The sequence below is a fragment of the Papio anubis genome, chromosome 9 (assembly GCF_008728515.1).
Source record: "Papio anubis isolate 15944 chromosome 9, Panubis1.0, whole genome shotgun sequence".
In the NCBI taxonomy this organism is placed as follows: Eukaryota; Metazoa; Chordata; class Mammalia; order Primates; family Cercopithecidae; genus Papio; species Papio anubis.
Genome location: NC_044984.1, coordinates 24653095 through 24674161, shown reverse-complemented (window position 1 = coordinate 24674161; position 21067 = coordinate 24653095). Strand labels below are relative to the sequence as shown.

Here is a 21067-nt window from a genome sequence, read left to right as displayed (position 1 = left end):
TGACACAGTCAATGAAATTGAAAGGGAGCTGTTACTTTTGAATACTTATGAAAAGCGTAAGTGTGGAAAGTACCATGAATCAGATAAATCCAATTGCTTCCTTTTTTCGGAGTTGGGAGGGGTAGGGAATAATCCCAGAATATTCTGATGAATATAATAAATGATACACAGAGACAGTTGCGGGTGGGGGGAGATGAGCTGGGATACATGCAAATGTCCTTCAGAAAATGGCAAGAGGAGCTGCACTCTCAGTGGACATTCTGTCCCTGGGTCTCTCCTCCTCAGTCTCTTGTATATTCTTGTTACTAGCGACCTGAGTTAGTAAGAGATTTTGGTTCTTATCTTGTGAATACAAGAAGAAATGTACCATGTACCAGGTACTGTTCTGGGACTGACAAGGACCAATGCACTGCTTGATGAGTGCCAAATATCTGTCGGGAGGACTGAACGAGGCAGGGACCAGAGGCCAGGACTCTTTCTCAAGTGGCCAAAGGCCAGGGAGCTGCCTCAGTCACCTACCCAGATCAGTGTGGGTGTAACAGAATGTCAAAAGGGATTTTCCCTGTTGTGCTAATGGGGAGTTAAAGGCACCATGCGCCTCACATTCTACATTTGGAGTGACACCAGCCAGTGAGCCAGTCACCTTTCCCCACAGTGTAGTGAGAGGTGCCAGTGCTGAGAATACTGTCACCTTCCAAGACAAGGAAGGTGTCTAAGATAATTGCCAAGAAAGTCTGCGGGGCGGGGGTGGGTGACTCTTTCACACAGAGTCAGAAACAAAGGATCTCGTCCTCTTTGAAAGTCATGACCCATTGGAGCTGCTGAGTGCTCGTTACTGCTGGGACACGGAGATATAAACGAAGAAGGTCAGCAAAGAGGCAGGCCGAGGGGGCAGGTGGCCCAGATGCAGCTAGGCTCCCACCCTGAGGAGTGGCAAGGATGCGAGAGTGGCATGGACACCCTAGGATGGGGGGAGGTTACTTTCTGGAAGAGTTCCCTGCACAAAGAGGCTGCAGGGCTGGTGCCCGGTGGCAGGAGCTAAGAGCGGGTGAGTGGTCTGGCCAGAACCCACACTACGCAGGTCCAGAAGCCTTCTGGGGGAAGGTTGACCCTACAAATAACCCCATGTGTTCTCCTGGAGACCTGTGCATGAGCCCTTGACACAAAAACAGCAACAAAGTCATGTCTGTAGGTCACAGTAACAGAGCAACAGTAATCACAACGAGAACCCCACCTTGCCAGCTGAGTAAGGAGGCATTGGCCTGTCTCTTCTTTCTCCTCACTGCCCTGACACTGGAGGGGCCAACACCTGGGAGAGGAAAGAGGGGAGCCCTGTGAGGGCAGATCAACACCTACCTCCTCCCTAGGACCCTCCCTCTGTCTCCACCACACACGTGCACATACAGTGAGTTTGCCTGAGCCAAGGACAGGAAAGGAAAAAATGCTTGAATCCAGCGACATTGAAATTTTTAAAACAAATAGTACCATGTCTTAAACACTCATTAGACGGTTTTAATAACAAAAAAATAGCTGAAAATGTTCTCAAGAAGTTGATCAGCAAGGAGGAAGGGAGAAGATCCACAGAAATATTTGGAGGCAGCTATTTTTTGGACAAAATAGGATGTATTCTGTTTACACCCACAATGAATAGCGGCTCCTCAGTAAATAGAACCGAGCGGGCTCAGGAGTGTAATGAATACTGTGCAACGGGCAATGTGAGTGCGACCCAGAAGGGAGGGAGAGAAGGAAAACAAAGAGAGGAAATAGACGAGGGAGGGGCAAGCACAGCCCTTCATCTGCTTCTGCTGAGTGGAGGGCTTGTTGAAGCTGCGGTAATGGGGACTGCCCTCCACGGTGCCCATGTCGCTGGGGCATTCTTTATTCTACTGCACTGTGTCTAATCATTGAATAACAAGCAAAACCGATGGCTGTCCCTCTTCATGATTGTCATTTAAGTGTCTTCCTCTGGATCAAACATGCATAGCTCCTTTCATCACCAAAATCTTTAATCATTTTTATTCCCCTTTCTTTGTTCTCTAAAATGTGGTCCCTTTGGCTTTTTTCGAGTAATTTAGCAGGAATCATTTTCTAAGTCTTTTGTTACTCTTCATGCATATAAGTAATCATTTGATTTTATGCCTCAAATGTTAGAAATGGTGGTTAAATCAATACTACCTCACACATTTGCAAGAGAAAAGAATTTTTTTGAATAAATTTCCCCAGGCACACAAATAGATGAACTGTTGGATAGATTATTCCTCGGGTTTCTAGAAAACATAATAGGAATAGATTATTTCCACCAAAACAGTTTATTTCTTGCCATTCTTTACACTGTTTATGCCAAAAAAGTCAGGCAATGTCTGCAGTCATTTGGATAAAATGCTGCCTCTGAGATTGTCTGCTTTTTGATGAAAACAACCACAACAACAACAACAACACCACATTTTCTGTTTTCTTGATCAAGGATATTTCATCTGCCTTCACCATTTCCAATCTGGCTGAATGTAGTCATCAGTTGCCAAAACAAGATACCTTGAAATTGATAATTCTCTTGGAATCCGGCATAGATGGTTGCTGCCTCCACAGTTTGAAGTTCTACAAATACAACATCTTTAATGCTGGAAGGAACTTTCTGGAAGAAGATAAATTTTACTCCCACGTGATTTTGATTTTATAGGAGACTATAACTTCTGGAGTTCCTAATAAAGAATAAGAAAAGGACTGTTTTTAGTACATGCTTTTAGAAGAAACAATTCAACATATTCTGCCAACATGAACTCTTAAAAGACTGTGCAGGTGTCTCGTAAATATCCAAAGGTTAGCCTATGTCAGGAACACATTTATTGCTTTGATACTATTAATAATATAGACATTTACTATCTGGTATGACTCCATAGTACAGCTTACATCAGGCACATTTAGATCATAGGATATAAGAAAAGCTCACTTTTGGATACTCATGGGGAAACAAAGCAATGAGATCTATTCTTGGCTGAGGATTAGTGACTATAAAAATCAGAGGTTTTTCTTTTTTTTCCTGGTTTATAGTTTTCTTAAATGAAATGACAAAAGTCAATATTCAGAGAAATATATATATATTTTCTGATATTGAAATTTTATTTCAAATATATATATTCAGATATATATATTCAGATATATCTGAATATATATACTTATATATGTATATATATTTGAATATCACGATGCATTAAGACTATTGTCTTCTAGGTTTTTTTTCTGCAAACTTTTTTTTTATACATTACTTAGGGTTGCTAAATGACAACTTAATTATTCAGTGATTTTTTTCCTCTTCTTTACTTTGGGTATGCTAAAAAAATGTTTATACACCCTGCGAATGGGCAAATTCTGCAGGTGAGGGCTGTGAGAGCAGCCCCACCTCAGTGCCAGACTTCTCTGCTCATGTGCCCACTAAAGAAACTTCAACAAACTGTGCAGCTTTTCAGTCATTTTTAAGTTGACTTCTAGAAGTATTTCAATCACCAGTTCAAATAAATTTACTTATTTGTATTACTAGGATGTAGAAAATGTTGAACATCTTATTAAATGACATAAGATGAAGATTGACTGTCATTGGATAAATATTTTACAATATGGTTTAAGTGCATTTTAACTACCTTATGAAATGCAGCACGCTGAGGTGTTACAACAAAGAAGTCATGCAAGATTTGTAGCCTGGGGGTTTTCCAAAGTATCTAAAAATTTTGGGTAGTGTAAAGCACTCCCATTAGAATTAAAAGAATGATTGTCACAAATCTGTATTTTTCTAGTTATTTTGAATATAGAAAAATTACAAAATAAGCTCAAATACCTTCCTTCTTAATGCCAAGCTTCACCTTAAGGGATACAGGTGTCAAACAGGGGAAGGTAGGAGCCCCATGTATTTATGAAAGGAATCTTTTCCCAAACTTATATTTCCCTCATATGCCTTCATTTGGGGTCTTGGAGCCTTTTACACCACAGGAAAATGTGCAGTAGTAAGAATTGACTTGTGTGAGAAGACGGTCCTTACAGCCGTAAAGGGGAAGCGGGACTGTGGAGAGGTGGTCTCATTCTCAGGCAACTCAGTTTTTAGAAAGCATATTTGGAAGTTGAAGATCTGGAAACCGAATGCCTTAAAACTGTTTGTGTATGCAAACCCCTGTGCATCTGCAAAGCCCAATGAAGGACCACCTTTCTAGGCAATATTTTTCCTGATCTCTCACATATGAGTACAATTTTACAAGGCATCAGGAGAATGAGTCTTGACCTATGCCCAGTCCTTGGTCTCCTTGTTGTAGCCAGGTTGACTCTTAATAGAACAGGTGGATCATGACAACTTCATGATTCAATGCTATGCTGGAAAATGCCTCACAACTGGCTCTTACGGGGAGGAGGAGGAAGAAACTCAGATGTATAGTGTTTGCCCATTTCTGTGGTGTAAATACTCCTGCTATGGTCTATTTTAAGCCATGAAGTGAAGTTATCTGGCTTGCAAAATTCTTGAAATTCACAAGTGGCTTTCAGGCTCTCACAGATTGGTATGAGCCAGCTCCAGCACATCACTGAATCTTCATTCATTTACAATCAGATCAGGGTCAGTTGGAGATGGAACATTTTGCAGGACCCCTGGATTTTTCAGTATGTATATTTACATACTTTTCAAAACCTAGCACCGCTCTTCAGGTTTCCACCTGACCCATTGATCACAGGTTTAAATAAATTTATTTATTTTTGTTACTAGGAAGTAGAAACCTCAGTCCATCTGTCCCATTATCTGGCCTTATACCTAGAATGATGACTAACTTGTCCTTCCTTCCTAACAGTCCTAACTGTGGTTTTCCTCCAAGTATGTGCAAACCAGGTACTGCTTCCGGAATAAAAATCATGCAATTGAACAAATGTCTATTTTCAACATATCTTGTAAAACATAGGTGTCAAGTTGGCTTATCTGTTTTATTTATTATGTCTGCATTGTAGTTTTACTTTTGAGGGGAAGTACTTATAAAATGCTATTTGAACTTAATGATACTATTACATCGAATGGGTCATATCCTCTGGATTTGGGGCCCTTCAGAAGTAGACCCTGAGATAAGAATTTGAGTACAAGAACATAAGTGGGAGTTGAACAATGAGAACACATGGACACGGGAGAGGAACATCACACACTGGGGCCTGTCAGGGCATGGGGGACTAGGGGGACTAGGGGAGGGATAGCATTTTGATGGGTGCAGCAAACCACCATGGTGCTTGTACACCTATGTAAGAAACCTGCATGTTCTGCACATGTATCCCAGAACTTGAAGTATAATAATAATAATAAAAGAAATCAAGTTAAAATAATATACAAAAAAAGAATTTGAGGCCGGGCGTTGTGGCTCACACCTGTAATCCCAGCACTTTGAGAGGTCAAGGCGGGTGGATCATGAGGTCAAGAGATCGAGACCATTCTGGCCAACATAGTAAAACCTCATCTCTACTAAAAATACAAAAATTAGCTGGGCATGGTGGCGTGCACCTGTAGTCCCAGCTACTCAGGAGGCTGAGGCAGGAGAATCTCTTGATCCTGGGAGGCAGAGGTTGCAGTGAGCTGAAGTTGTGCCACTGCACTCCGGTCTGGTGACAGAGCAAGACTCTGTCTCAAAAAAAAAAAAAAAGGAATTTGAGTACAAGAAATATTTGGGAGGTGTAGCAAGCACCAACAGGGGAGAAGGAGAAGGAAAATTATAGAGGCAAGGGAAGGCAGCCAATGAAAGAAGCCAGCTGCCATAGTAAGTGACTGGGACTTACTCTTATGAGGAAACTGTAGGAAACAGTGCAAACACATTTCTCAGAATCACCCTGCCAGGAGGCAAGGGAGCTGGGACATTTATACATGGACCAGGGCCGTTGGAGTTGGGGCTGCTTTTAAGAGGGTTCCTCAAATTTCCACTGCCATTTATTTCTTTCTTTCTTTCTCTTTCTTTCTTTCTTTCTTTCTTTCTTTCTTTCTTTCTTTCTTTCTTTCTTTCTTTCTTTTCTTTCTTTCTTTCTTTCCTCTTTCTTTCTTTCTTTCTTTCTTTTCTTTCATCTTTTTTCTTTTCTTTCTTTCTCTCTTTTTCTTTTCTTTCTTTTTCCTTTCTTTCTTTTCTTTCTTTCCTTCTTTCTTTCTCTTTTCTCTTTCCTCTTTCTTTCTTGATGGTCTTGTCATGGGGCTGCAGTTGATGGCTCGCCAAATTATCAGGCCTCCTGGATCAAAGGCGGGTGCTTGGTGGCTGGGTCACAAAGTCGCGCAACCAAGGCCTGGATGAGTTTTTATTTTTTAGTGGGATGGTCATCACTGTGCCCAGGCGGGTGTCCAACTCCTATGCTCAAGCGACTCTCCACCTCGGCCTCCCAAAGTGCTGGGATTGCAGGTGTGAACCACTACACCCAGCTCCATTTCCATTTAGTTAGGTACATGGTGAGATTGGTCCTCAGTTCTGGGAAAAGTCCTCAGGCTGGAGATGGAAATACTGGCAGCTGGAAGAGGCTCAAGCACATCGAAAGCCAGAAAGTAAAGGTGGGGGGCTGACAATGTCTCCTGTGTTTCAAAACTTAACAACAAATATGGCAGTGCTTTATTTATATTACTATTTTGTCTAGAAACTCCAGTTCCTCATACATGTAGATGGCACCGAAAAAGAGCTTAATCTTAATCACATTCTGTCTTGATCAGGGCTTCTTACAGTAGGTGAGTGTCAGAATCTCATAGAAAAATGGCTCCAGACACAACTCAGAGACCCTACTTATTCTAAACTGCACCAAAATTCAAGTCATTGCTTTAGAAGGTGATTCCTAAATACTGGTTCAAGCAGAGGTAAGGCGAGAGTTCATTATGAAACAATCATCTGGGGATTTTGTATTAAAAATAGATCCAGGCTGGGCACAGTGGCTCAGGCCTGTAATCTCAGCATTTTGGGAGGCGAACGCGGGAGGATCGCTTGAGCCCAGGACTTCAAGACTAGCCTGGGAAACACAGTGAGACCCCTGCCTCTACAAAAATTTTAAAAATTAGTCGAATATGATGGTGAACGCCTGTAGTCCCAGCTACCTGGGAGACTGAGGTGGGAGAATTGCTTGAGCCTAGGAGGTTGGGGCTGCAGTCAGTCGAGACCTTGCCACTGCACTCCAGCCTGGGCAAGAGAGTGAGACCCTGCCTAAAAAATAAAAAATTTTTTTAAAAAAGAAAAGGATCCCAGGATGCCCTCCAGACCTCATTCTCTGTAGGTGTGGCTTCAGGTAGATTGTCTGTTGAAAGCTGTCCCTGTGATAATGATGCCTAGTCTGGTGTGGGAACAAACAGTAAGCAGAGTTGGAGCCGACCTGTGAGTGTGCACCTAATCTGCATTCACATTCTAAAGAGGAAAGCTTTTCCCTTTTTCAGTGACGCAATTGACAAATATTTTGCCTCCTTCTCTCTGCTATCCTCTAACATGCCCTCCCAGATTCTCTGTAAAAAAAATTTCTTTTATGCAGAATATTTCTTTAAAGACTAAATTAAAATTTTTATAATGTAATCATATAACTAAACAATTAGAGCAACTCTTCTGGGAAGTCTTCCCTGACTTTTCATTCCTCTGGCCCCCACAGGAAGTAGAGAGATCTTCCTCATGGCATTTGCCACTTGTCCAGAAATAATATGTCACGTGTTGGTGGCTCCCGAAAGATGGCGGCCCTCACCAGGTACAGACCTAGTTTTATTCATCTTTGCATCCCCATTCTTGAAGACAGTGCCTGCCTGGTTATAAATACTTATCAAAAACCATATCGTGTACTCTTTGGGAGTATATGAAAGAAACTCAGGAAGATAAACATTCTTTGTGAACTAAACACATCTATGAGTCTTTAAAGAAAAGGAATGTTTATCTAACAAGCTACAAAACAGACTTTCATAACCTTGTGTTTGTACGTAATTCCAAAAGGGATTGGTTCAGTTAGTGTTCCTGCAGCAAAAATATTCAAGCTAGCTATGACCTTGGACCAAGCACTTTTGTGTGTCTGTGTATTTATAAACATCTTTTTAATTTAAAGTTTTATTTTATTTTTTATTTTTGAGACAGGATCTCACTCCGTCACCCAAACTGGAGTATGGTGGCGTGATCATGGCTCACTGCAGTCTTAACTTCCTGGGCTCAAGCAATCCTCCCACCTGACCCTCCTGAGTAGCTTAGCTGGGACCACAGGTGCAGGCCACCACACCTGGATTTTTAAATCTTATTTATTTATTTATTTATTTAGAGGCAGAGTCTCACTCTGTCCCAGGCTGGAGTGTAGTGGCGTGATCTCCGCTCACTGCAACCTCTGCCTCCCAAGTTCAAACAATTCTCCTGCCTTAGCCTCCTCGGTAGCTGAGATTACAGACACCTGCCACCATGCCTTGTGCCACAGCGCCTGGCTTTGTTGTTTTGTTTTCTACATCAGAGAATGAATATGGGCCTTTTTAGGGCATTGCAGACTATGATGATCAAGGATTAGCAAAGAGACAATACGTTTGACCATAAATTTCTTTTTAAAAAATTCCCCTTAAGAGTGTATAAGACAGAAATTTCTTAACTCAAAATAATTTTTTGGGGGAAAGATTACATTATCTGTTAAAATGTACTCAAGGAAAGAAAGTACGAAAATAAGAAAGAGGTTAATTAAAGAGTGAAATAATTAACATTTTCATTTTAACAACTTGTATAAAATTACGTGAAAAGTAAGATATTCGTCGGATAACCTAGGAAATTCCCTTTGTAAAATGTAACTATGAAATAAGAGTTTCAAGATTGATTCATGGGAATATGTTTCATTATTACGTGGACACACCTTGAACAGTCAAAGCTATGGAAGAAGTTATTGGAAGATTTGATAAACTTTTCTTCCTTAGAGAATCCTAAGACTGGGCTTGAAATCCCTCCACCCAATGGATTCTAAAGGTGATCTGGCTTAGACTACTGGGGCCCTTAAGTTTTCTTTCAGTTCCAAGAATCTGTGATAAAGGCTGTAGATTTCAAGTTGGATTAGAATACGTTTATTTCAAGAATAAATGGTTCTTAATGACAGAGAAAGAAACGTTGTAGTTCTGTGACACAACACATTTCCTTTGGGCCCCTGGACTTCAAATTGACAAGGGTGAATCATATTGAAATCATAGCATACAAATAAAACAGTGAAGATGCTGGAGCCTCTTCTCATGATATTAAAGTTCATCTGTCAGGGGATGCCCAATGGTGAGTAGAATAAAATAGTATTCTCAAATGAATGTTGGATTTCATGTTAGAACAACCCAAATCATTTGGTATTGTTTAATTTTTGCCTGGGAACTTCTTGTGGTAAAAGAAGTTTCTCTCTTCCCTTCCTCTCACCTTTCTTTTTTGCCCTAAAGTTTACTGTGTTAGCTGTTAACTTGGAAATATGTTTATGCTGCTCCTGATAGACACTCATAAAAACATAACAGAATTGTTGTGTCTTCATATAAAAAGTGTAGTTATCTCACTTTGTATAAAGGGGAAAAGGAGAAGAGTAAGAAGAAAGATGGTATGAAAACCTCAGCTTTTAAAAATAGAGAAAGCTTAAAGTGCTCTTAAAAGTTGTCAGATTTATAGCCTTAAAAGACTTGAAGACTGAGAGCCCCATTTATTCACAGCAGAGGCGCAAGGCCCATCTCTGCTCTCTCGTGACTCATCCTGCTGCACTGGAAGGGTCGCCCACAGATGAGAGGGTAATTTAGTTTCTCGGATTGTTCAATCTTCTTGTTCAGTTTGCTCACAAAGGTACTAATTAGGGGAAATTGTTTTGGTGCTATTTTTCTCATTTGAACATCTGTTCCTTGTGAGCTGGACACAGAGAATCAAAGTCACTTATAGAAGCAACTAGGGAGTCGGAGGGTGGCAGTTCTGAGTCATTGTCTTAATAAGTTCGAGTGTAAACCAGTGGCCAGTGTATGAAAGGAATCCCTCTAAATCCGCGAATTTTCCATGTCCAGGTAAACATACTTCCCCTGCTAAGACTGGAAACCATAGCAGCCAATGCTTTAAAAACCAGTAGCTTTTGTATAAAAGAGTAGCGTGTGTATTTTTACTTTTTTTTTCTTGGAAATATGGTTAATATTTGTGCCCAGCACTGTTCTAAGTGCTTTGTGTTGAATCCCCAAAGCAACCTCAGATCCTATTAAAACATGTGCAAAGTACTCGTTAAGGACATATCTCCAAAGAAGATAGACAAATGGTCCATTAGCACCTGTAAAGATGCTCAATATCACTAGGCACTAAGAAAATGAAACTCAAAACCACAAAGACATACCACTTCAATCCACTAGGTTGGCTATAATTTTTTTTAAAAAAGGGATGGGGGGAACCAGTGTTCACAAGGATGTGGAAAAATTGGAACCCTTGTACGTTACTCGTGGCAATGTTAAAGGGGGCAGTCACTGTGGAAAAGAATTTGATAGTTGGTGCCTCAGAAAGTTAAACATGAAATTACAATAAGACTCAAAAATTCCACTTTTAAGAATATACCCAAAAGAACCAAAAAATAAGTACCCAAATATTTGTACATGAGTGTTCATAGAAGCACTGTTTATGATAGATAAAAGGTGGAAATAACCCAGGGTCCATCCATGGACAATGACTAAGCAGGGTGTGGCATATACATTCAGTGGAATATTGCTTAGCTGTAAAATGGAATGGAGCATTGATACATGCTACGATGTTGATGAACTTCAAATACATTGTGCAAAGGACATGACTTTGTTTTCTTTTTTATGGCTGTATAGTATTCCATGGTGTATATTTGCCACATTTTCTTTTTTCAACTGTTGATGGGCACCTAAGTTGATTCCATGGAGACCTCTACCCTTATTTTTAGCACTACTGCTTTCAACAACACTTTCCTGGATAATAAATTAATGAGCTTTCCATGCGTATCAGTACTTTTCCTTTGAGAACCTTGCAATGTGCTTGCATTAAGTGAAAGAAGCCAGACACAAAGATCTGTATGATTTCATTTATGTGAGTTATCCAGAAAAACTAAATGCATAGAAAAAGAAAGCAAATTGGAGGTTGCCGGTGGCTGGGAGAGACAGGAACAGGGAGTTGCTGCTTATCAGGGTAGGGAATTTCTTTCAAGGTGATAAAAATATTTTGGTACTAGAGAGAGTTTATGGTTGCCCAACATTGCGAATGTACTAAATGCCAGTAAATCATTCCCTTTAAATGGTTATTTATTTTTTATTTTTTATTTTTTTGAGATGGTCTCTTGCTTTGCTGTCCAGGCTGGAGTGCAGTGGTGCGATCTCAGCTCACCGCAAACTCTGCCTCCTGGGTTCACGCCATTCTCCTGCCTCAGCCTCCCGAGTAGCTGGGAATACAGACACCTGCCACCATGGGTGGCTAAGGTTTTTTTTTTTTTTTTTTTTTTTTTTTTTTTGTATTTTTAGTAGAGACGGGGTTTCACCATGTTAGCCAGGATGGTCTCAATCTCCTGACCTCGTGATCCACCTGCCTCAGCCTCCCAAAGATAATGGTTAATTTTATGCTATGCAAATTTCAGCTCAATAAAATAAAGTGGGCGTAGTCTCAGGCCAACTGAAACAAATTGGTCGTCCTGTTGCTTACATGTGAAAAAAATCTGTGAGCAAAATAACTGGCTCTGAGTTATTCCTTGAAACCACTTAACAGGTGACGCCTTTAAAACACTGGAACACAGTAAGTGCCCTATATACATGTTTAGAAAAAATATAAGTGATAGTTTGAGACAGTTTGCAAAAACACCATGCATGTTCTATTAACTGGCCTCTAGCACAGTTTCTGGTGCGTGATACACATTCTCTTAATGTTTATTGAATTGATCTGATCGGGAAATCTTACTCTCTAGAGATATTCTAGGGCAAACTATTTATCCCATCACTTCAAATCTTTGAAGGTTAGTTGATGGATGCCTCAGGGGACAACTAAGTTCAGGTAATATCTGTTACTCCATATACTCTTTCATATAAAACATTAAACTCTCAATGCAATGGAACAGCTGATATGGATGAAAAGCCATGTGTAGCTTTCTATTAGTAATCTTTCATACCCTTGAAACAGTAGTACAATTAATAATTTTTTTCTCTAGACAAGTTCTTAAACTAAGTAAAACCATGTGTAACCTCTAGGAATCTTCTCAACACCAATGGCACAGAAATCCAAAGAAAATAGGAAGACTCTCATGTCAAAATATGACAGGCTTTACTCCAACAAGGCAGTAATAACTTTCCAGATTGAGTGCTTTGTCAAATTACTTGTTTTGATACTCACAGACTCTTAAACTAGGTCAAGATTCATGAACAGGAGCAACAATCATTTGCTAAACATTTAGAGAAAGCATTTTATGGGGAAGAAGCTGTGTTACTAATTTTAGACCTCTACTCTTTTTCTTCTTTTAAATAGTAGATTCAGGGGGTACGTGTGCAGGTTTGTTACGTGGATATATTGCATAATGCTAAGGTTTGGGCTTTTGTTGGACTCGTCACCCAAATAGTGAACATAGTACCAAATAGGTAGTTTTTCAACCCCTATCTTCCTCCTTTTCTCCCCCTTTTTGGAGTACCCAGTGTTGATCATTCCCATCTTTATGTCCTTGTGTACATAATGTTTAACTCTCCTATAAAGGTGAGAAAATGTGATACTTGGTTTTCTGTTTCTGTGTTAATTCCGTTAGGATACTGGCCTCCCTATACACCCATGTTGCTGCAAAGGACATGATTTTGTCCTTTTTTATGGCTGTATACTATTCCATGGTGTATATGTACCATATTTTCTTTATTCAATTCACTGTTGATGGGCACCTAAGTTGATTCTGTGGAGACCTCTACCTTATTTTTAGCACTACTGCATTCAGCAATACATTCCTGGATAATAAATTAATGAGGCTTCCATATGTCTCAATACTTTCCTTTGAGAACCTTGGGATGTGTTTGCATTAAGTGAAACCCATTGTAGTCAAGTAAGTGAGTCAAGTGGTCAAGTAAGTCAAGTCAGTGGTCACTGTTGTACCAAGTTTAAAAGAATAATTGCCGTATTTAGCTTTGTAATGTCCTCATTTTATAAAGTAGATATTTCATGGCTCAAACAGGATCAGTGATAAGGTTATTCATGGCTGAATTTCTACTCATGAACATTTCTGACAGTAAATGCATACTGTCAATTCATAGAAAGAGAATTAAATGGAATTCCAGATTTTAATTACCCTATCCTTCCCTCCAAATCTGTTTCTTAGTCTCTGGTTTTACTTACCTTTGTACATATCAGCATCCAAATACTCAAGGTTGGAACTTGGGAGCCATTGTTGCTTCTTCCTTTTTCTTGGGCATCCTCACACCCACTCCATCAGCAAGTCACATCTTGTCACTCCTCTCCTTGTCCTCTGTCCCATCCTGGTCCCAGCTGCCCACTTCTCTTATCAAGATGCCTACAACGAACCCTACCCTTTGGCTTGGCCTCCAGCAGCTGTTCTCCATAAGTCAATCAGCACAATCTTTGCAGAAAGGAAATCGGTCACTGTGGGTCTCTGCTCAAAATCCTTCGTTGCCTCTCACACTCTTTCCACCTCAGGACCAATTATGCTGGTCAGTTTCTCCCAGGAAACGCTTCTCTACTGTTTCTATGGCCAGCTCCTTCTCATTCCACCTTGAGGAGTATTCTGTCTAAAGCAGGTCTTCACGCCCAGTACACAAGACAGCCATGATTATCCATCAGGCTTCATTTGTTTCTTTCATAACATTCCCGATTTTATATTTACTTGATTATTGTCTATTTCTTAGCTTTTCTCCCTTTAGAATGAAACTTCCATGGTGACAGGGATTGTGACTTATGGACCATAGTATCTATTTGTGGGTCTGTGAGTAACACTGGTCACTGCTTGGAGGGTGAACTCGTCACTGCTTCTGGGTCCTTTCCACTTCCTCTGCCTCTTCTCTCAATACTCCAGCCCTGAAAACTCTGATGATTCAGTAGGAGCCGGTAAAAATGATAGGCAGGGGTTAAAACACTCTGTTTCATTTACAACAGAGAGAATTTCTTTACACTGTATTTATTTAACGGTTTTCCCCCAAATACATGTGTGTATAGGAGAGGTGGGGATGCAGAAGGGGATGGAAAAGAGTTCACATATTTTCTCTCCCAATTTGTGAGATGTAGAAATGAGAAGGTGAAAATGATTGTAGAAAATATTAAACAAATATTTTGGAGGCAGGTCCAGCTCTTGGAAGCGCAGTATTTTTTCCAGTAATCAATCTGATTGATTGCCATGGACTCATTTTATGTAAAGTGGGCCTAGTAAAGAGATTGGGAAAAAAACATGTTAGTAAAGGCCCTTTATGGTTTCTCATAAAGTTTTTCCCTGAGTAAGCAGGTACGAGAGAAGCCTTTGTCTTCTGATTACATATATAACTAAGCTATGAGAGTTTAAATGTAGCCTTATTTGTTAATATCAAAAGAAATAAGTTGTATATTTGGTGTGGAATCTTCCTGCTTGTGCAATTTTTGTAACATTTACCCTACCACCTAGAAAAATGATTGGCCTTCACTTTCTACTAAGAGGCTAATTTTACTTGGATGGTGTGGACCATCTGTGGATCCATTCACTCACTACTTAGTATATAAATATACCAGGGACCATTGGTGGAGTCAGATGAATTATTATGGACTGGTTTACTCCCTGTCTTCTGCCATGTTAGACCTCTCAACTCCCTAGTAAGAGAGGCTTCCACTTTGTATTTAGTGTGCCAGGTTAGGCATGAGATTTAAACTTAGATCAGTTTAATATTTATTTTCTCTTTCTTGACATACATTCAACCTTTTTATAGCCTTTTACTCTCTCACCAGATGTGGTCCATCTCTTCACACTGCAATGGGCCTCATGTGATTAAGTCAGTTTCTTAACCACCTCTTCGTTCGTCAAAAAACTATATTTTAAAAATTGCTTTCCAAAGGAGACCACGTCTGCAGAAAACTTTTGGATGCAACACAGCTGGTTCGCTTCAGGGGACACATTCTCAGAAATGGCCGGATGATTTCTGTGTGGGCTGGTTCCAGGAGAGCCCCAGTGAGGTGCTCCCTAGATCATCAACATTAACAAGCTCCCTTTGCAGGTCAGTCCCCCAGCATGCAGTGATGTTTTATGATGTTTAGGAAGGTCAGAGGACTGCCAAAAATCATTAAATGCTTACTGATCTCTGCTTTCTGGTTCCTTAGTCATTTCCTCAGACATCTGTGGTCTGCTTACTTCCTTTACCACCTTTTTTGAGTGTAAGTATCATGTGGATGCTTTTTGACTTTTTATCATACATGATGGGTCAAAACTGCTCACCATAACACAAAATAAACAGTAGCAAGAACAGCCACAGCCAAGTGAACAAATGTGTTTTAGAACTCACGCAACTCAGGAAAATGAGGTAGAGTTTTTTTTTGGCAGAATCCCTTTGCAATATGATGCACTAATACTCTTAGCTGGCAATAAATGTAAGGTAGAGTGTGTGGAAGATACCACCTAAAGCATGGTGTGGAGCGTGGGGGAGCCATATATATATGTATATGTATAATGTAATATATGTAACTGTATATGTATATACATGTATGTGTAGCCATATATATGTATGTGTATGCATATAATATAATGTATATGTATTGTGTATGGGTGCTTTATATAGATAAACAAACATACATATATATACACACATATACGTTAGTTTATAAAGAAAAATATTTCAGAGACTTACAGACATTTGAGTTAGCACTGTGTGCAGCGTTATCAAATAGGGTCTGTATGTATTCCCTTAGATATGGGTTTCCAGAAAAAGCTTAAGTGAATGCCCCCAGCATATTATCATTACGTTTAGACACTACACTTAGAGTTTCATTTCATTCTGTAATAAGGTGAGTTGATGATGGTGTTATTTCAATTTACAACTGAGAAAATCAAAATCTGCATGCATTGTCAAAGGAATTGCACTAGCATCTGCTGCCTCTCAGTATTCAGAGAATGCTCAGGTATTGCGATGGTGAAACAATTGTTTACAATCTTAAATTACTTTGCCATGTCGTTAGTCACAAATCATCCATAGGCTGCCTTCTTTATGTCATGCGCTTACTTTTAATTAAGGAAGCAGAACCAGCAAAGGCTATTGCTGTTATTATTCATGGTGCATTGTTGGCTAAGGCTTCCATAATAACTGTGTAACACAATATCACACATTGTAAATATTTATGAACTGTGCTACAAAGAAATTGAGATTTTAAAAATATTAACAAATATTATTTCATAAGAAAAAATCTATTGTATAAAAGATCACCGTGTCAGATAATCTGTTATAATTATTAAGTGAATGAACTTGTTAACAATGAATTGGCTATAAAATGTCATAAAATGTAGCAGATTAGACTACTTTTTTGGAGTCTTGCCAGACTTTTTTTTTTTTTAATGAGTTAATATATTGCTTTTAGCAAAGAACTCCTGAAGGCAGAAAAGAAATTAGAACTGACTTGAAAATTCCCATCATGCTTCATTCTCTGGTGGAAATTTGCAGATCGTAATGGAGTTTGTTACATAATCAGCTTTGGGCATTCAATGGCTTCTTTTATTATAAAGCAGAATTCTTGCCTAACACAGCTTCTCCTCCCTTTTTTCGGCCCTCAGTTTCTGGAGTTACAAATGCATTTCAACAATGATCAAGTCATGCTGCAACAGGCACAGAGAACAAATAACTGCAAGAAGAAATTGCTGAACTTAGGTCTGAAATCCCAGCATTAACAAAAAAGGTGAGATCAATAATGTTCAAATGGGCGAGTTGATGACAAATTTGAGATAACTCCATTGTGGGTTTCATACCTGCTGTTTTATCTTCATTCTTCACAGAACACAAGACAAGTTGGTATTATGAAAATCATTATAAAACAATTACTTGCCATTTCTAATTATGTAATATTTGGAAAATGTCCAGATATAAATGTGTCATGCTTCTTTTTTTAACTTTTGGGCTGTAAAATAATTAGGAGAGATGAAATTGAATTAATGTAATAAAACACTATCTGACATAAAATAAATTTTATAACTGATCCAACAAGTTGTAGATAGAACTCCTTAAACTCCAAGTAGCATTGAACTTTCAGATGCCGTTGAAAATATGTTGCTGCTTTTTAATGACTTCAGGGGATTGAACAACTTAACCTTCTTTCGAATATTATACTGATTCCCCCCAAACCAAACGCAATATGCTTTTCTCAGTGACAAAAACCAAGTTTCTCATTGTACAAATTTACCAATATCAGAGACTTTTCTTATGATTGTGAGCTGGCTAAAATTTACCAAAGATATGAAGATGATATTATCACCAAACACTGCTATGAAGTTTTTTATTCAAGTATTACTATCATGGTTGCACAATAGTGTGAATGTAATCAGTGCCACTAAACTATACATTCAAAAACAGTTAAGATGGTAAATTTGATGTTATGTATATTTTACCCCATTTAAAAAAAAAAAAACACAAAGAAAGAATAATTATGCAATGATCACCTGGGCACAAGTTTAATAAAAAGAGCACTACATTTAGTTCTGACATTTTATGAGTGCCCTCCCGGTATCTCCTGGTCCCTTCACAGCCCATCCTGTCCTGACCTGAATTTTGTGTTACCGTTCGCTTGCTATCAAAGATAGCAAAAGTCTTGCACATGAAAGAACTTTATAAATGGAATCTTCTTCTATGTGTCCCTCTGCAACAGCTTTTTCATTCAATCTTTAGTTCCAGATTCATTTATATTGTTATATGTAGCTATACTTTATATGTTTTCACTGCTCTATCACATGGATATACCACAATCTATTTATCCATTTACTGTCGATCTGTTGATTGAGGTTGCATTTGGGCTGCTTCTCATTTTATTCTTTTTTTTTTGGTTATTACACATAGTATTGCTTTGAACCATTTGTCTCCCTGTACATATGGACAAAAATTGTCACTATGGCATATACCTAAGAGCAAAACAACTTTTCTAGAAAATGCCAAATTGCTTTCTAGATAATGCTAACTTACTTTTCAAATTTACCCACTTACATACCCACTAGCCTTGTAAAAGTGCTGGGACACTCCATGTTCTCACTAGAGTTATAATGTTTTGCCTATCTGGTTTATATAACATGATAGCTCACTGTGGTTTTAATTTTCAACTTCCTGATTTCTAATGAGGCTGTGTATCTTTTCCTTTTTATTGGCCATTTTTGTCTTCCCTTCTGTGAAGAGCCTATTCAAGCGTTTTGTTCATTTTTCTATTGAGTCCTTTGTCTTTTTCTAATTAATTTGTGGAGTTCTTTCTGTGAGTGATGTGGATTGCAAGTCTTTTTTTCCCAGTTTGTGGCTTTTCTTTTCACTCTTTTTGGTGTCTGCATCGACAATTTTTTACATTTCTGTTATGGATGAAATCATGAGGGAAAGAACAAAAGATACAGTTTTGGCAGTCTAGTCAATCTGTGTCTCGTCTCATAAATCACACAGCGTCTATCAGCCTAGAAGGCTGAGTTTGTATTTCTGTTGATTGAAGGCAGCAACTACATCTCAAAACTCAACTGCATCTCAGTCATCATTAAGCAATGTTTATGGTAGTATTTTAACTGTGCCTGGAACAAATGGTTACTCCATCCATTTTCCTAGCCCGCTGCACATAGTTTATTCAGTAGCCATAGAATCTGGCAAATATATAAATGCCTGCTTTCCAAGATAAGAATAAGTTACAGACATTCAAGACTTTTGTATTAGGAAAGTGCAGGCGTTGTACACAGACCTGGTTTCAAATACCTCCTCCTTCATTTTCCAGGAATAAGATCTCTAGGCTTCCACTTCCTTATCTCTATATTGGGATTAATAATAGTTACTGCAGAGGAGATTTGAGTAGATTTAATTACAAAATCAACTTACAGTACCCATCATTTAATACGTGCTCAATAAATGATAATTATTAGTGGGATTACCATTGTAAAATAAATGGCTATGCCAAGAATCACTGTATATAGATATTTCAATTTTGTTAAAACAAAAGAGTAGAAATTTAAACTCAAGGAAAGGTAAAAATTACCCCAATGAGATCTCAGATTTAAGAGCAGCAAGATAGTGAGTTGTTGCCACAGTACCAGGGCTAATACCCATAAGGGGGAACCAGAGTACAAAATGTCCTCACCTGCTCCATCTGCCCTACCATTCCCCATGGTACTTCCGGTTTGATCCAGCTGTACCACTGTCAGAATGGAGTAACTAGAAAGTCAGTAGCTCAAGAGCACATTTTATTCTCTTATTATACATGGAGCACTTCTTTAGGGGCCAGACTGGAATTTTTTCCCACCTCTCTGCCAATGTTGAGCACATGGGTAGCACAAAGGTCTGATCTTAAATCCCGAATGAAAAAGATATTATTGCTGCCCTTGAAGAGTTTAAAATCTAGTTGGGAAGAAAGCAATCCCTATAAAACAATTGGAGAGTAATGAAGAAAAGATAATTGTCAAACTGTTGATTTTATTTTAATAGCTACATCCTATAAAGAGTTCACTGATACAGTAAAACTATTATTAATTAAAATTGGTTATTTTTTCAAGATTTGCTGCTTATTAAAAAAAGAAAAAAAGCAAGTGTGCCTTTGTTCAGTACTTGTTTCCTATCCAAATGTCATCAGTGATATTTTAACCTCATATCCTATCAGCTTCAAGTTAATTTGCTGCATTTTCTTTGTCTATGTTTTTCATTATTTTAAAAAGTGTTTGTTCACTGGGTTGGCAGCAAACGAGAATTAGTTCTTTGCAGCCTTAAGTGAACTGACCTGACCAAGGTTACCTGCCAGCAGGCAGTCATTTTTACAGAAAGGACTGAAGTATTTAGACTGGTAGCTCTGTACTTCTTCATCTCACTGCTTTTCCAGCTCAAGTGGAGATCTATTTTTGTCTGGGTGGTTTAAACAAGGTGTGATGTTAGTGCAGGGATGAATGACTCTCACAGGGAACAAGAACTCCAGCTTCCCAGTGACAGCCTGTGCCTGCCTCTCCTCCAGGATGCTTTCCTACTTATCAAGGGAATGAAGACAAGTGGACGTGGGTCCCGCTGTGCTGCAGCACCTTTGAAAATACCTGTGAAATACAAATCAGTGCTTCCATTTGTGAAGCAATTGCAACAACTCTTTAGCCCAGAGGATGAGCAGAGTTTAAGAAGATAAATCTGAAAGACCCTTTCAGGGGTTCTTTTATATTAAGACACCCAGAAGGCAAAACTGAAATAACTGAAAAAGAAAAACACACAAAAAAACACACCAGGAAACCCCCAGAAGAAGCTGCTATTCCATTGTAAAATTTAGGATATACCTCTACTTATACAAGTTGTCCTGAAATAATGTTAGTGTGCTCCCAAGGTAGCAAATATAGATATAAACACCTAGCCAGCAAAATTGGCCCCTGAATTTATAGATTGCCTTGTTTCCAAGAATAATGATTTAGTGAAGGTGTCAGCTGTCACAGTACAGCCATCACTCACTCAGCAGTGGAAAGAGTGCCTAGTGCTCATCCAAGCCTACAGCAGGATGCTTATTGACTATCCAGGAAATGAGGCTTCTGATAGTCTATTAGAATGTTAAAGAGAAAAAAAAAACCACTGAAACATTTGTAATAGCTCACTGTTGAGTAAACATCATTATGCACAGTACATCTTTGCCAGTCTTTCCTGAAATCATTATAGGATGCGTACTACCTTTGACAATGAAAAGCAAGTAGGTATAACTGGCCTGTCTCCACTGCCCCAAAAGGGTGTCTGCTTTTAGAAAAGGAAATATTCTAATAAAAAGACACCCTTAACAGGAGATAAACTGGAGTATGGATTTCCACTATAATTCTTGCATTGTCATTGAAGTATATGATTCTAAAAGAAATTAGGGCCTTTCTAGTGTATTGATTTATTCACATATTTTTCTTGTTTCTTTTTAAAATAAATGCTTAGTATATAATAATTTGTGAGTCTGTTTGTTTTATTTTAAAGCAAGTGGAGAGGAACCCCTCTGTT

General features: G+C 38.8%; 1 long non-coding RNA gene across 1 annotated transcript in view; it reads left to right on the top strand.

Annotated features, from left to right (window-relative positions):
• The window catches only part of LOC103875686, a 46221-nt gene that overhangs the window by 15343 nt on the left and 9811 nt on the right, over nucleotides 1-21067 (top strand). The window contains exon 3 of the long non-coding RNA XR_634575.3: nucleotides 16675-16796. This is a non-coding gene — a long non-coding RNA (uncharacterized LOC103875686). The remainder of the gene's footprint in view (nucleotides 1-16674; nucleotides 16797-21067) is intronic.